We start from the raw sequence: 12,427 nt of genomic DNA, 5'->3' as shown, positions 1-12,427 counted from the left end.
GTGTAATAGAGAGAGTGTGTGTGTATGTTAAAGAGAGTGTGTGTGTTAAAGAGAGTGTGTTTGTGTTATAGAGTGTGTGTGTCTGTGTGTTATAGAGAGAGAGTCTGTGTGTTATTGAGAGTGTGTGTGTGTGTTATAAAGAGTGTGTGTATTATAGAGAGTGTGTGTGTGTGTGTGTGTGTGTGTGTTTTGATGATGCTTTCATGTTCAGGACTAGGACCGAGGCTGAGGCTGAGGCTGAGCACAGGTGAGTGTGTGTGTTTGTGTGTGTGTGTGGGTGTGTGTGTGTGTGTTTGTGTGATAAAAAAAGAAAATCAGTGATAAGAAGTGTGTACTGGTGGATTAATAGTGACCCTTTACCCTTTCTGTAAAGAGCTTGATACGTCACTGACACTGTCAAATTCACTGATATCAACTCAGTATTTGGTCTTGTGATACTCACCCTAGTATATTCAGTTTACAGTTGGGATCCTCCAGAAAGGAAGAAAGATGCTTCACTCCTGAGTCTCCTGCTTTACTCCCATTCAGCCTTAGGTCTCTCATGTGTGAGGGGTTTGATCTCAGTGCTGATGCAAGAGAACTGAAGCCCTCTTCTGTAATACTGCAGTCATTCAGGCTGTAGAGAGAAAAGGAACATATAATAAAACCTGAATCAAGAGATTTCAGTGTCCTTTTTATCTTTGATTTTGCAGATGCTTTAATGTTCAGGACTAGGATTAGACTCCAGTTGAGTAGACTGAGGCTGTAGCTGAGACTGAGACTGAGCAGGCCGTAGCTGAGGCTGTGTGTGTGTGTGTGTGTGTGTGTGTGTGATATAGAGAGAGTTTGTGTGTGTGTTATAGAGTGTGTTTGTGTTATAGAGTGTGTGTGTGTGTGTGTTATAGAGAGATAGTGTGTGTGTGTGTTTGTTATAGAGAGAGTGTGTGTGTGTTATAGAGAGAGTGTGTGTGTTATAAAGAGTGTGTGTGTGTTTTAGAGAGAGTGTGTGTGTGTTATAGAGTGTGTGTGTGTGTTATAGAGAGTGTGTGTGTGTTATAGAGAGTGTGTGTCTGGTGTGTGTGTCTGTGTGTTATAGACAGAGAGTGTGTGTGTTATAAAGAGTGTGTGTGTGTGTGTGTGTGTGTGTGTGTGTGTTATAGATAGAGAGTGTGTGTGTTTGTGTGTTATAGAGAGAGTGTGTGTGTGCGTTATAGACAGTATGTGTGTGTTATTGAGTGTGTATGTGTTTGTGTTATCGAGAGATAGTGTGTTTGTGTGTTATAGAGAGAGTTTGTGTGTGTTATGGAGAGATAGTGTGTGTGTGTGTGTGTGTGTGTGTGTGTGTGTGTAATGAAGATGGAAAATCAGAGTGATAAGAAGTGTTTACTGGTGAATTTATAGTGACACTTTACATGTGAAGAGCATGATAAGTCACTGTCATTGTCAAATTCATTGATATCAACTCATTATTTGGTTTTTTGATACTCACCTTAGTTCCTCCATTTTACAGATGGGATCCTCCAGAAGAGAAGAAAGATGCTTCACTCCTGAGTCTCCTGCTTTACTCCCAGTCAGCCAAAGCTTTCTCATGTGTGAGGGATTTGATCTCAGTGCTGATGCAAGAGAACTGAAGCCATCTTCTGTAATACTGCAGTTATCCAGGCTGTAGAGAGAAAGAAGGAAAATATTATAAAACTTGAATCAAGAGATGTCAGTGTCCTTTTTGTCTTTGATTTTGCAGATGCTTTCATGTTCAGGACTAGGACTAGGATTAGACTCCAGTTGAGTAGACTGAGGCTGTATCTGAGACTGAGACTGAGCAGGCCGTAGCTGAGGCTGTGTGAGTGTGTGTGATATAGAGAGTGTGTGTGTGTGTGTGTTTAAGAGAGTGTGTTTGTGTTATAGAGTGTGTCTGTGTGTGTGTTATAGAGAGATAGTGTGTGTGTTATTGAGAGTGTGTGTGTGTGTTATAAAGAGTGTGTGTATTATAGAGAGTGTGTGTGTGTGTGTGTGTGTGTGTGTGTGTGTGTGTTTTGATGATGCTTTCATGTTCAGGACTAGGACCGAGGCTGAGGCTGAGGCTGAGCACAGGTGAGTGTGTGTGTTTGTGTGTGTGTGGGTGTGTGTGTGTGTGTTTGTGTGATAAAAAAAGAAAATCAGTGATAAGAAGTGTGTACTCGTGGATTAATAGTGACCCTTTACCCTTTCTGTGAAGAGCTTGATACGTCACTGACACTGTCAAATTCACTGATATCAACTCAGTATTTGGTCTTGTGATACTCACCCTAGTATATTCAGTTTACAGTTGGGATCCTCCAGAAAGGAAGAAAGATGCTTCACTCCTGAGTCTCCTGCTTTACTCCCATTCAGCCTTAGGTCTCTCATGTGTGAGGGGTTTGATCTCAGTGCTGATGCAAGAGAACTGAAGCCCTCTTCTGTAATACTGCAGTCATTCAGGCTGTAGAGAGAAAAGGAAAATATAATAAAACCTGAATCAAGAGATTTCAGTGTCCTTTTTATCTTTGATTTTGCAGATGCTTTAATGTTCAGGACTAGGATTAGACTCCAGTTGAGTAGACTGAGGCTGTAGCTGAGACTGAGACTGAGCAGGCCGTAGCTGAGGCTGTGTGAGTGTGTGTGATATAGAGAGTGTGTGTGTGTGTGTTTAAGAGAGTGTGTTTGTGTCATAGAGTGTGTCTGTGTGTGTGTTATAGAGAGATAGTGTGTGTGTGTGTGTGTGCGTGTGTGTGTGTGTGTGTGTTATATAGAGTGTGTGTGTGTGTGTGTGTGTGTGTAATAGAGAGTGTGTTTGTGTTATAACGTGTGTGTGTTTGTGTGTGTTGTTAGATTCTAGTGTATTGTCTGTGAAGCTCTTAGTGTACTTTGTACCCGGCACTCCTTCTATATGGAGGCCCCGTATTCCTGTAAGGTTAACAGGTTACCATAAGTGTACCACACCATATGGTCCTCACTGAGAAACAGCTCCAGTGTTGCTAAGATGGTCTGCTTAGGCCTCTCTGTGTACTCCTGTGAGCGTTCCCTGGAGGCGCCCATTCTATCAGGTCCCTGAGCTCAAGGGCAAGGGCATCGATGCGCTCATGAGACTTTTTACGTGTTCATATGTGTGTGTGTGTGTGTGTGATACTGTGTTATACATGTCATGCATTCTGTTTGAGATACGTATTCCCGCCGGTTTAAAGGGTGTGCTGTACAGCACTTCCCTGAACAACACCACGGCAGAACCATCATCAGGAGCACGAGAGCAGCATCCAAGCCTGAAGACGTCTCGGAGATCCATCCACGCAGCTGCGTGCGCCCGGCGACTCTTAGGCTCTGCTCCACACTTAGAACTTAGGTTTAGCTGATGTACTTAGAGATCTATACCTATTGCAATAAACCTTATCTGGCTCTGATCCGAACTGCCTCAAGCTGCCTTGATTGAGGCTCCAACCTACAACTACACCGCCTTTTGTATTTAAGTCTAGTAGCCTAAATATAGAAAAATAATCTTACAGTGTTATAAAGAGATAGTGTGTGTGTGTGTGTGTGTTATAGAGAGAGTGTGTGTGTGCTATAGAGAGAGTGTGTGTGTTATAGAGAGAGTGTGTGTGTTATAGAGAGTGTGTGTGTGTTATAGAGAGAGAGAGTGTGTGTTATAGAGAGTGTGTGTGTGTTATAGAGAGAGTGTGTGTGTGTTATAGAGAGTGTGTGTGTGTTGTATAGTGTGTGTGTGTTATAGAGAGTGTGTATGTGTGTTTGTGTTATAGAGTGTGTGTATGTGTGTGTTTGTGTGTGTGTGTGTGTGTGTGTTATAGAGAGTGTGTGTGTGTTAAAGAGAGTGTGTGTGTGTGTTTTACATAGTGTGTGTGTGTTATAGAGTGGTGTGTGTGTGTGTATATGTGTGTTAAAGAGAGAGAGAGAGAGTGTGTGTGTGTGTGTTAAAGAGAGAGAGTGTGTGTGTTTTAGAGAGTGTGTGTGTGTGTGTTATAGAGATAGTGTGTGTGTGTGTTATAGAGAGAGAGTGTGTGTGTGTAGTAGAGAATGTGTGTGTGTGTGTAGTAGAGAATGTGTGTTTGTTATAGAGAGTGTGTGTGTTTTTGTTATAGAGTGTGTGTGTGTGTGTGTAATAGAGTGTGTGTTTGTGTGTGTGTGTTATAAAGAGTGTGTGTGTTTTATAGAGAGTGTGTATGTGTGTGTTATAGAGAGTATGTTTGTGTGTCTGTGTGTGTGAGTGTGTGTGTGTTATAGAGAGTGCTTGTGCGTGTGTGTTATAGAGAGAGTGATTGTGTTATAGAGAGTGTGTGTGTGTGTTATACAGCGTGTGTGTGTGTGTTATAGAGAGTCAGTGTGTATGTTAGAGAGATCTTGTGTGTGTGTGTGTGTTATAGAGAGTGTGTGTGTGTGTGTGTTATAGAGTGGTGTGTGTGTGTGTGTGTGTGTGTTATATAGAGAGTGTGTGTGTTTTATAGAGAGTGTGTGTGTGTGTGTGTTATAGAGAGTATGTGTGTGTGTGTGTGTTATGGAGAGTGCGTGTGTGTGTGTGTTATAGAGAGAATGTGTGTGTGTTATAGAGAGTGTGTGTGTAAGTGTTAAAGAGTGGTGTGTGTGTGTTTGTGTGTGTGTGTGTGTGTGTGTGTTATAGAGAGAGTGTGTGTGTTAGAGAGATTTTGTGTGTGTGTGTGTGTGTGTTATAGAGAGTGTGTGTTATAGAGCGTTTGTGTGTGTTATAGAGAGTGAGTGTGTGTGTTAGAGAGATTGTGTGTGTGTGTGTGTGTGTGTTATAGAGAGTGTGTGTGTGTGTTATAGAGAGTGTGTGTAAGTGTTATAGAGTGGTGTGTGTGTGTTTGTGTGTGTGTGTGTGTGTGTGTGCTATAGAGTGTGTGTGTGTGTGTGTGTGTGTGTGTTATAGAGAGAGTGTGTGTGTGCTATAGAGTGTGTGTGTGTGTGTGTATTGAAAGAAAATGTGTGTGTTATAGAGCAGGGGTCTTCAACAGGGGGTCCGCGGAGGTACTGCAGGGGGGTCGCGATATCTTTGGTTGATAAGATATTTTTTTTTAATATTTCTCTTTTTCTAAAAAAAAAAAAAATCAACCAATTTTTTTTCCCACAAATGTAAATGTCTTCCAAATCAGAATTGTATTTATTCCCTTTAAATTTTCATTAACATAAATCCAACATATTGTAGCGAACGTATAAATTGATCGAGAAGACGTTATCTTTCAGTCCAATCGACACCCACAGCTACCCACAGGAGCTCTTTCCAGCTGGGCACCGGTTCACTCACAGCACCTTTCATGCACAGGCACTAGCCAATCAGATCGCGTTTCTGCTCAAGTCTAAAGAGCGCGAAGGTCAAAAATAAAAGATGGCGGACCAAACTCCATAGCTGGTCTTGTTTGTACCTATAAATTGTTAGTTTGACATTTTTTTGCTTAGATTTAAAAAAAAATAAAAATAAAGAGAAATAGACACTGTAAAAGGTCAAAAAACGTTAATTGTAACTGAAAAATAAGTGAGGATTTGCGAGGTGTGTGAGCCTCCTAGCTAATGTTAGCATGCTACTACCTCAGGGATTCTTGAGACAAGGGACAAAATGGGTTTTTAATTTCTAAAAATAAAAAGTAGATTTTTCCTAAATATATTTATATATCATAGTTGTCCCAGGTGTTGGCCTTTAGATGCTGTTGAAATACAATCTCCCAGATTTAACATTTTTAACCATTTTGTCATGTTTGCCGGACAAGCCTGGGATTTTGTCAACACCATAAGACACCAAGAAACATAAAAAAAATGTATTTTAAATAAACTCATAGCAGTATTTTGACTTTTGGAGGTTATTTTAAGTTGTGCTATTCTATCCATGTTTTTAAACAAATACATTTACTTTAAAATATTTATATGATCAAGCTGCCGATTATTATAACTAGGGAAATATACATTTACAAATGTATGTTTTATTCTCAAAAACAAACAATGAGAGTCAGAAATACAGGTATTACAAATGTATTTAGGAAATGCAGTGTTTTTATTGAGATAATCTGAGACCATGTAATAAAATGTCTTTTTAACAACAAAAATGCAGAGAAAACTCATCTTATGGAGTTGACGCACGAAACAGAAATTATGATATTCATGAAATGTTAAATACACAGAAGATATATTATTAAAATAGGAAGTAATGACACTACAATAGTAATGTATAAAATGTAATTAAATGGGCAAATGGTACATTTAACTCCATTTTTGTCAACACCATAAGGTAAGTCGTCAACACCATAAGACAAAATGTCTTATGGTGTTGACGTCTAATGGAGTCAAATGGAGTATTACGGTGTTGACGAAATCTTCTATTTTTCATCATAACATGTGATTTCTTTGCAGAAGCCATCTTGTTTTTCACTAGCTGCATGTGGCCTCAACAATAAAGTTAGATTAAACTTTTATTTCTTAATAAAATCACATAAACCTTGAATTTTATCGTCCACGGTGTTGACACTCTATGGTTGTGACATAGCTGGCTTTATAAAAGAAGATAATTCAGGAAAAAATTTGAAATATTTACTAGCCAGAGCAGTGGCCTCATGGCATGTCCACCAAACAGGAAGTGGAAAAGGGGTCCTTAGAGAGTGAGTTGGCCAATATAATGCCTGTTTTTTTGCATTTTTAGACAAATCTTATGGTGTTGACAGAAACTCCGGACACAATTTCAATCACGTAAAAAGTACATAAATATATTTTTTAAGTAGTAAATTTCTATACAGTTTGAATAATTACTTAAAATGCATGATCATAGTAGCTATTGTGTTTGTTTTATTTTATTTAAAACTATTATTTAAGTATTGTAAAGTCATGAATCTTCCTTTCGGACAAGGGTATTTTTAGGTTCAGGCAGCACACTAGGTGATGTAAAATAATAAAATATTTGTAAAAAACATTAATTAACGTTTTGTGGTATACATAAGTTCTTGTTTTATTGTTTGATCTAATTATTTCACATTTTTTAAACACATTTTAAGAATTACAATGAGTTTTATCTCACGGACATGTTTTGTCCCTCATCTCAAGAATTCCTGACCTACAATCTTAACAACTTGCTAGCGGTGTGATTGGTTTGTTGACCTGTCAATCTCACTATAACATCTATGTTGTCAACACAACTCCATGCGCCAGACTCCTCCGCCGTCATCCGTTGCATCGTGTCAGTCAGGAGTAATTGAAATGAAGATACATCTCACTAATGTGGGAGGATGTGTGCCATCGACACAATAACAGGGTAGCTATGCACTAGGCCAAGTATATTATAAACAATATTTTATGCAATTTATATAGTAGGGGGTCACTGCTCATCTCGCCATCAGTTTGGGGGTCCCTGGCCTGAAAAACGTTGATGACCCCTGTTATAGAGAGTGTGTGTGTGTGTGTGTTTTATAGTGTTTGTGTGTGTGTGTGAGTGTGTGTGTGAGAGAGAGTGTGTGTGTGTGTGTGTGTGTGTGTTATAGAGAGTGATGGGTGTGTTTTATAGAGAGAGAGTGTGTGTGTGTGTGTGTGTGTGTGTGTGTGTGTGTGTGTGAGAGACGGTCACATTCAAAATCACTGATAGCAACTCAGTATTTGGTTTTGTGATAGTCACCTTAGTTCCTCCAGTTTACAGATGGGATCCTCCAGAAGAGAAGAAAGATGCTTCAATCCTGAGTCTCCTGCTTTGCTCCCATTCAGCCACAGCTTTCTCATGTGTGAGGGGTTTGATCTTGGTGCTGATGCAAGAGAACTGAAGCCCTCTTCTGTAATACTGCAGTCTCTCAGGCTGTAGAGAGAAAAGGAAAACATTATAATAAAACATAATTGCGGAGATTTCAGTGTCCTTTTAATCTTTAGTTTTGCAGATGCTTTCACGTTCAGGACTAGGACTAGGACTAGGACTAGACTCCAGTTGAGTAGGCTGAGGCTGAGACTGAGAGACTGAGTCTGAGAAGGCTGTAGCGGAGGCTGTGCGTGTGTGTGTGTGTGTGTAATGAAGATGGAAAATCAGAGTGATAAGAAGTGTTTACTGCTGAATTAATAGTGACCCTTTACATGTGAAGAGCATGATAAGTCACTGTCACTGTCAAATTCACTGATAGCAACTCAGTATTTGGTCTTGTGATAGTCACCTTAGTTCCTCCAGTTTACAGATGGGATCCTCCAGAAGAGAAGAAAGATGCTTCAATCCTGAGTCTCCTGCTTTACTCCCATCCAGCCACAGCTTTCTCATGTGTGAGGGGTTTGATCTTAGTGCTAATGCAAGATAACTGAAGCCCTCTTCTGTAATACTGCAGTTATTCAGGCTGTAGAGAGAAAAGGAAAATATTATAAAACTTGAATCAAGAGATTTCAGTGTCCTTTTTATCTTTGATTTTGCAGATGCTTTCATGTTCAGGACTAGGACTAGGATTAGACACCAGTTGAGTAGACTGAGGCTGTATCTGAGACTGAGACTGAGCAGGCCGTAGCTGAGGCTGTGTGTGTGTGTGTGTGTGTGTGTGATATAGAGAGTGTGTGTTTGTGTGTTATAGAGAGTGTGTTTGTGTATAGAGTGTATCTCTGTGTGTGTTTTAGAGAGATATTATGTGTGTGTGTGTGTGTGTGTTATAGAGAGTGTGTGTGTGTGTGTTATAGCGCGTGTGTTTGTGTTATAGAGTGTGTGTGTGTTTGCGTTATACAGAGATAGTGTGTGTGTGTGTGTGTGTGTTATAGAGATTGTGTTTGTGTTATAGAGTGTGTGTGTGTGTGTGTGTGTGTGTGTTGTTAGATTCTAGTGTATTGTCTGTGAAGCTCTTAGTGTACTTTACCATCTGTACCCGGCACTCCTTCTATATGGAGGCCCCGAATTCCTGTAAGGTTAACAGGTCACCATAAGTGTACCACACCATATGGTCCTCACTGAGAAACAGCTCCAGTGTTGCTAAGATGGTCTGCTTAGGCCTCTCTGTGTACTCCTGTGAGTGTTCCCTGGAGGCGCCCATTCTATCAGGTCCCTGAGCTCAAGGGCAAGGGCATCGATGCGCTCATGAGACTGTTTACGTGTTCATATGTGTGTGTGTGATACTTTGTTATACATGTCATGCATTCTGTTTGAGTTACGTATTCCCGCCGGTTTAAAGGTTGTGCTGTACAGCACTTCCCTGAACAACACCACGGCAGAACCATCATCAGGAGCACGAGAGCAGCATCCACGCCTGAAGACGTCTCGGAGATCCATCCACGCAGCTGCGTGCACTGACGACTCTTAGGCTCTGCTCCACACTTAGAACTTAGGTTTAGCTGATGTACTTAGGTTTAGAGAGTGTGTGTGTGTTATAAAAACTGTGTGTGTTATAGAGAGTGTGTGTGTGTGTTATAGAGAGTGTGTTTGTGTTATGGAAAGTGTGTGTGTGTTATAGAGAGTGTGTGTGTGTGTGTGTGTTATAGAGATAGTGTGTGTGTGTTATAGAGAGTGTGTTTGTGTTATGGAGAGTGTGTGTGTATGTGTAATAGAGTGTGTGTGAGTTTGTGTGTGTGTTATATATAGAGAGAGAGTGTGTGTGTGTGTGTGTGTTATAGAGAGTGATGGGTGTTTGTTACAGAGAGTTGGTGTGTGTTAAAGAGTGTGTGTGTGTGTTATAGAGTGTTTGTGTTTTCAGTGTGTGTGTGTGTTATAGAGAGAGTGTGTGTGTGTGTTATAGAGAGTGTGTGTGTGTGTGTTATAGAGAGTATGTGTGTGTGTGTGTGTGTGTGTTATAGAGAGTGTGTGTGTGTGTGTTAGTTATAGAGAGATAATGTTTGTGTGTGTGTGTTATAGAGTGTGTGTGTGTGTTCTAGAGAGTGCGTGTGTGTTATAGAGAGAGAGTTTGTGTGTTATAGAGAGAGAGTTTGTGTGTTATAGAGAGTGTCTGTATGTTTTAGAGAGAGTGTGTGTGTGTGTAGTAGAGAGTGTGTGTGTGTTATAGAGAGTTTGTGTGTTTGTTATAGAGAGTGTGTGTGTATGTGTGTTATAGAGAGTGTGTGTGTGTGTGTGTGTGTTATAGAGTGTGTGTGTGTGTTACGAGAGTGTGTGTGTTATAGAGGTAGTGTGTGTGTGTGTTATAGAGAGTGTGTGTTTGTGTTATAGAGTGTGTGTGTGTGTGTGTGTTTGTTATAGAGAGAGAGTGTGTTTGTGTGTGTGTTATAGAGAGAGTGTGTGCATGTGTGTGTGTTATAGAGTGTGTATGTGTTATAGAGAGAGAGTGTGTTTGTGTGTATGTGTTATAGAGAGTTTGTGTGTGTGTGTTATAGAGTGGCGTGTGTGTGTTATAGAGTGGTGTGTGTGTGCTATAGAGAGTGTCTGTGTTTGTTATAGAGAGAGAGTTTATGTGTTATAGAGAGAGTTTGTGTGTGTGTTATAGAGAGTGTGTGTGTGTGTGTTATAGAGAGTGTGTGTATGTGTGTAGTAGAGAGTGTGTGTGTGTTATAGAGAGTGTGTGTATGTGTGTAGTAGAGAGTGTGTGTGTGTTATAGAGAGTGTGTGTGTTTGTTATAGAGAGTGTATGTGTGTGTTATAGAGAGTGTGTGTGTGTGTTTTAGAGTGTGTGTGTGTTACGATAGTGTGTGTGTTATAGAGTGTGTGTGTGTGTGTGTGTGTTATAGAGAGTGTGTGTGTGTGTGTGTTATAGAGAGAGAGAGTGTGTGTGTGTTATATAGAGAGAGTGTGTGTGTGTTATAGAGAGAGTGTGTGTGTGTGTGTGTGTGTGTGTGATAGAGTGCGTATGTGTTATAGAGAAAGAGCAATGTGTTATAGAGAGAGTGTGTGTGTTAAAGAGTGTGTGTGTGTGTGTTATAGAGAGAGTTTGTGTGTGTGTTATAGAGAGTGTGTGTGTGTGTGTGCTATATAGAGTGTGTGTGTGTGTGTTTTGTGTGTGTTTGAATTATGTGTCAATGTACACACACACAGACCTCAGAGACGTGTCACTGTCAAATTCACTGATATCAACTCAGTATTTGGTCTCGTGATACTCACCTTAGTATATTCAGTTTACAGATGGGATCCTCCAGAAGAGAAGAAAGATGCTTCACTCCTGAGTCTCCTGCTTTACTCCCATCCAGCCACAGCCCTCTCATGTGTGAGGGGTTTGATCTCAGTGCTGATGCAAGAGAACTGAAGCCCTCTTCTGTAATACTGCAGTCTCTCAGGCTGTAGAGAGAAAAGGGAAACATTATAATAAAACATAATTGCGGAGATTTCAGTGTCCTTTTTATCTTTAGTTTTGCAGATGCTTTCATGTTCAGGACTAGGACTAGGACTAGACTCCAGTTGAGTAGACTGAGGTTGAGACTGAGAGACTGAGTCTGAGAAGGCTGTATCAGAGGCTTTTTGTGTTATAGAGTGGTGTGTGTGTGCTATAGAGAGTGTCTGTGTTTGTTATAGAGAGAGAGTTTATGTGTTATAGAGAGAGTTTGTGTGTGTGTTATAGAGAGTGTGTGTGTGTGTGTTATAGAGAGTGTGTGTATGTGTGTAGTAGAGAGTGTGTGTGTGTTATAGAGAGTGTGTGTATGTGTGTAGTAGAGAGTGTGTGTGTGTTATAGAGAGTGTGTGTGTTTGTTATAGAGAGTGTATGTGTGTGTTATAGAGAGTGTGTGTGTGTGTTTTAGAGTGTGTGTGTGTTACGATAGTGTGTGTGTTATAGAGTGTGTGTGTGTGTGTGTGTGTTATAGAGAGTGTGTGTGTGTGTGTGTGTTATAGAGAGAGAGAGTGTGTGTGTGTTATATAGAGAGAGTGTGTGTGTGTTATAGAGAGAGTGTGTGTGTGTGTGTGTGTGTGTGTGTGATAGAGTGCGTATGTGTTATAGAGAAAGAGCAATGTGTTATAGAGAGAGTGTGTGTGTTAAAGAGTGTGTGTGTGTGTGTTATAGAGAGAGTTTGTGTGTGTGTTATAGAGAGTGTGTGTGTGTGTGTGCTATATAAAGTGTGTGTGTGTGTGTTTTGTGTGTGTTTGAATTATGTGTCAATGTACACACACACAGACCTCAGAGACGTGTCACTGTCAAATTCACTGATATCAACTCAGTATTTGGTCTCGTGATACTCACCTTAGTATATTCAGTTTACAGATGGGATCCTCCAGAAGAGAAGAAAGATGCTTCACTCCTGAGTCTCCTGCTTTACTCCCATCCAGCCACAGCCCTCTCATGTGTGAGGGGTTTGATCTCAGTGCTGATGCAAGAGAACTGAAGCCCTCTTCTGTAATACTGCAGTCTCTCAGGCTGTAGAGAGAAAAGGGAAACATTATAATAAAACATAATTGCGGAGATTTCAGTGTCCTTTTTATCTTTAGTTTTGCAGATGCTTTCATGTTCAGGACTAGGACTAGGACTAGACTCCAGTTGAGTAGACTGAGGTTGAGACTGAGACTGAGTCTGAGAAGGCTGTATCAGAAGCTTTTTGTGTGTGTGTGTGT

Source organism: Sprattus sprattus (assembly GCF_963457725.1).
Source record: "Sprattus sprattus genome assembly, chromosome: 20".
NCBI lineage: Eukaryota > Metazoa > Chordata > Actinopteri > Clupeiformes > Clupeidae > Sprattus > Sprattus sprattus.
Note: the sequence above shows the minus strand (reverse complement) of the source record.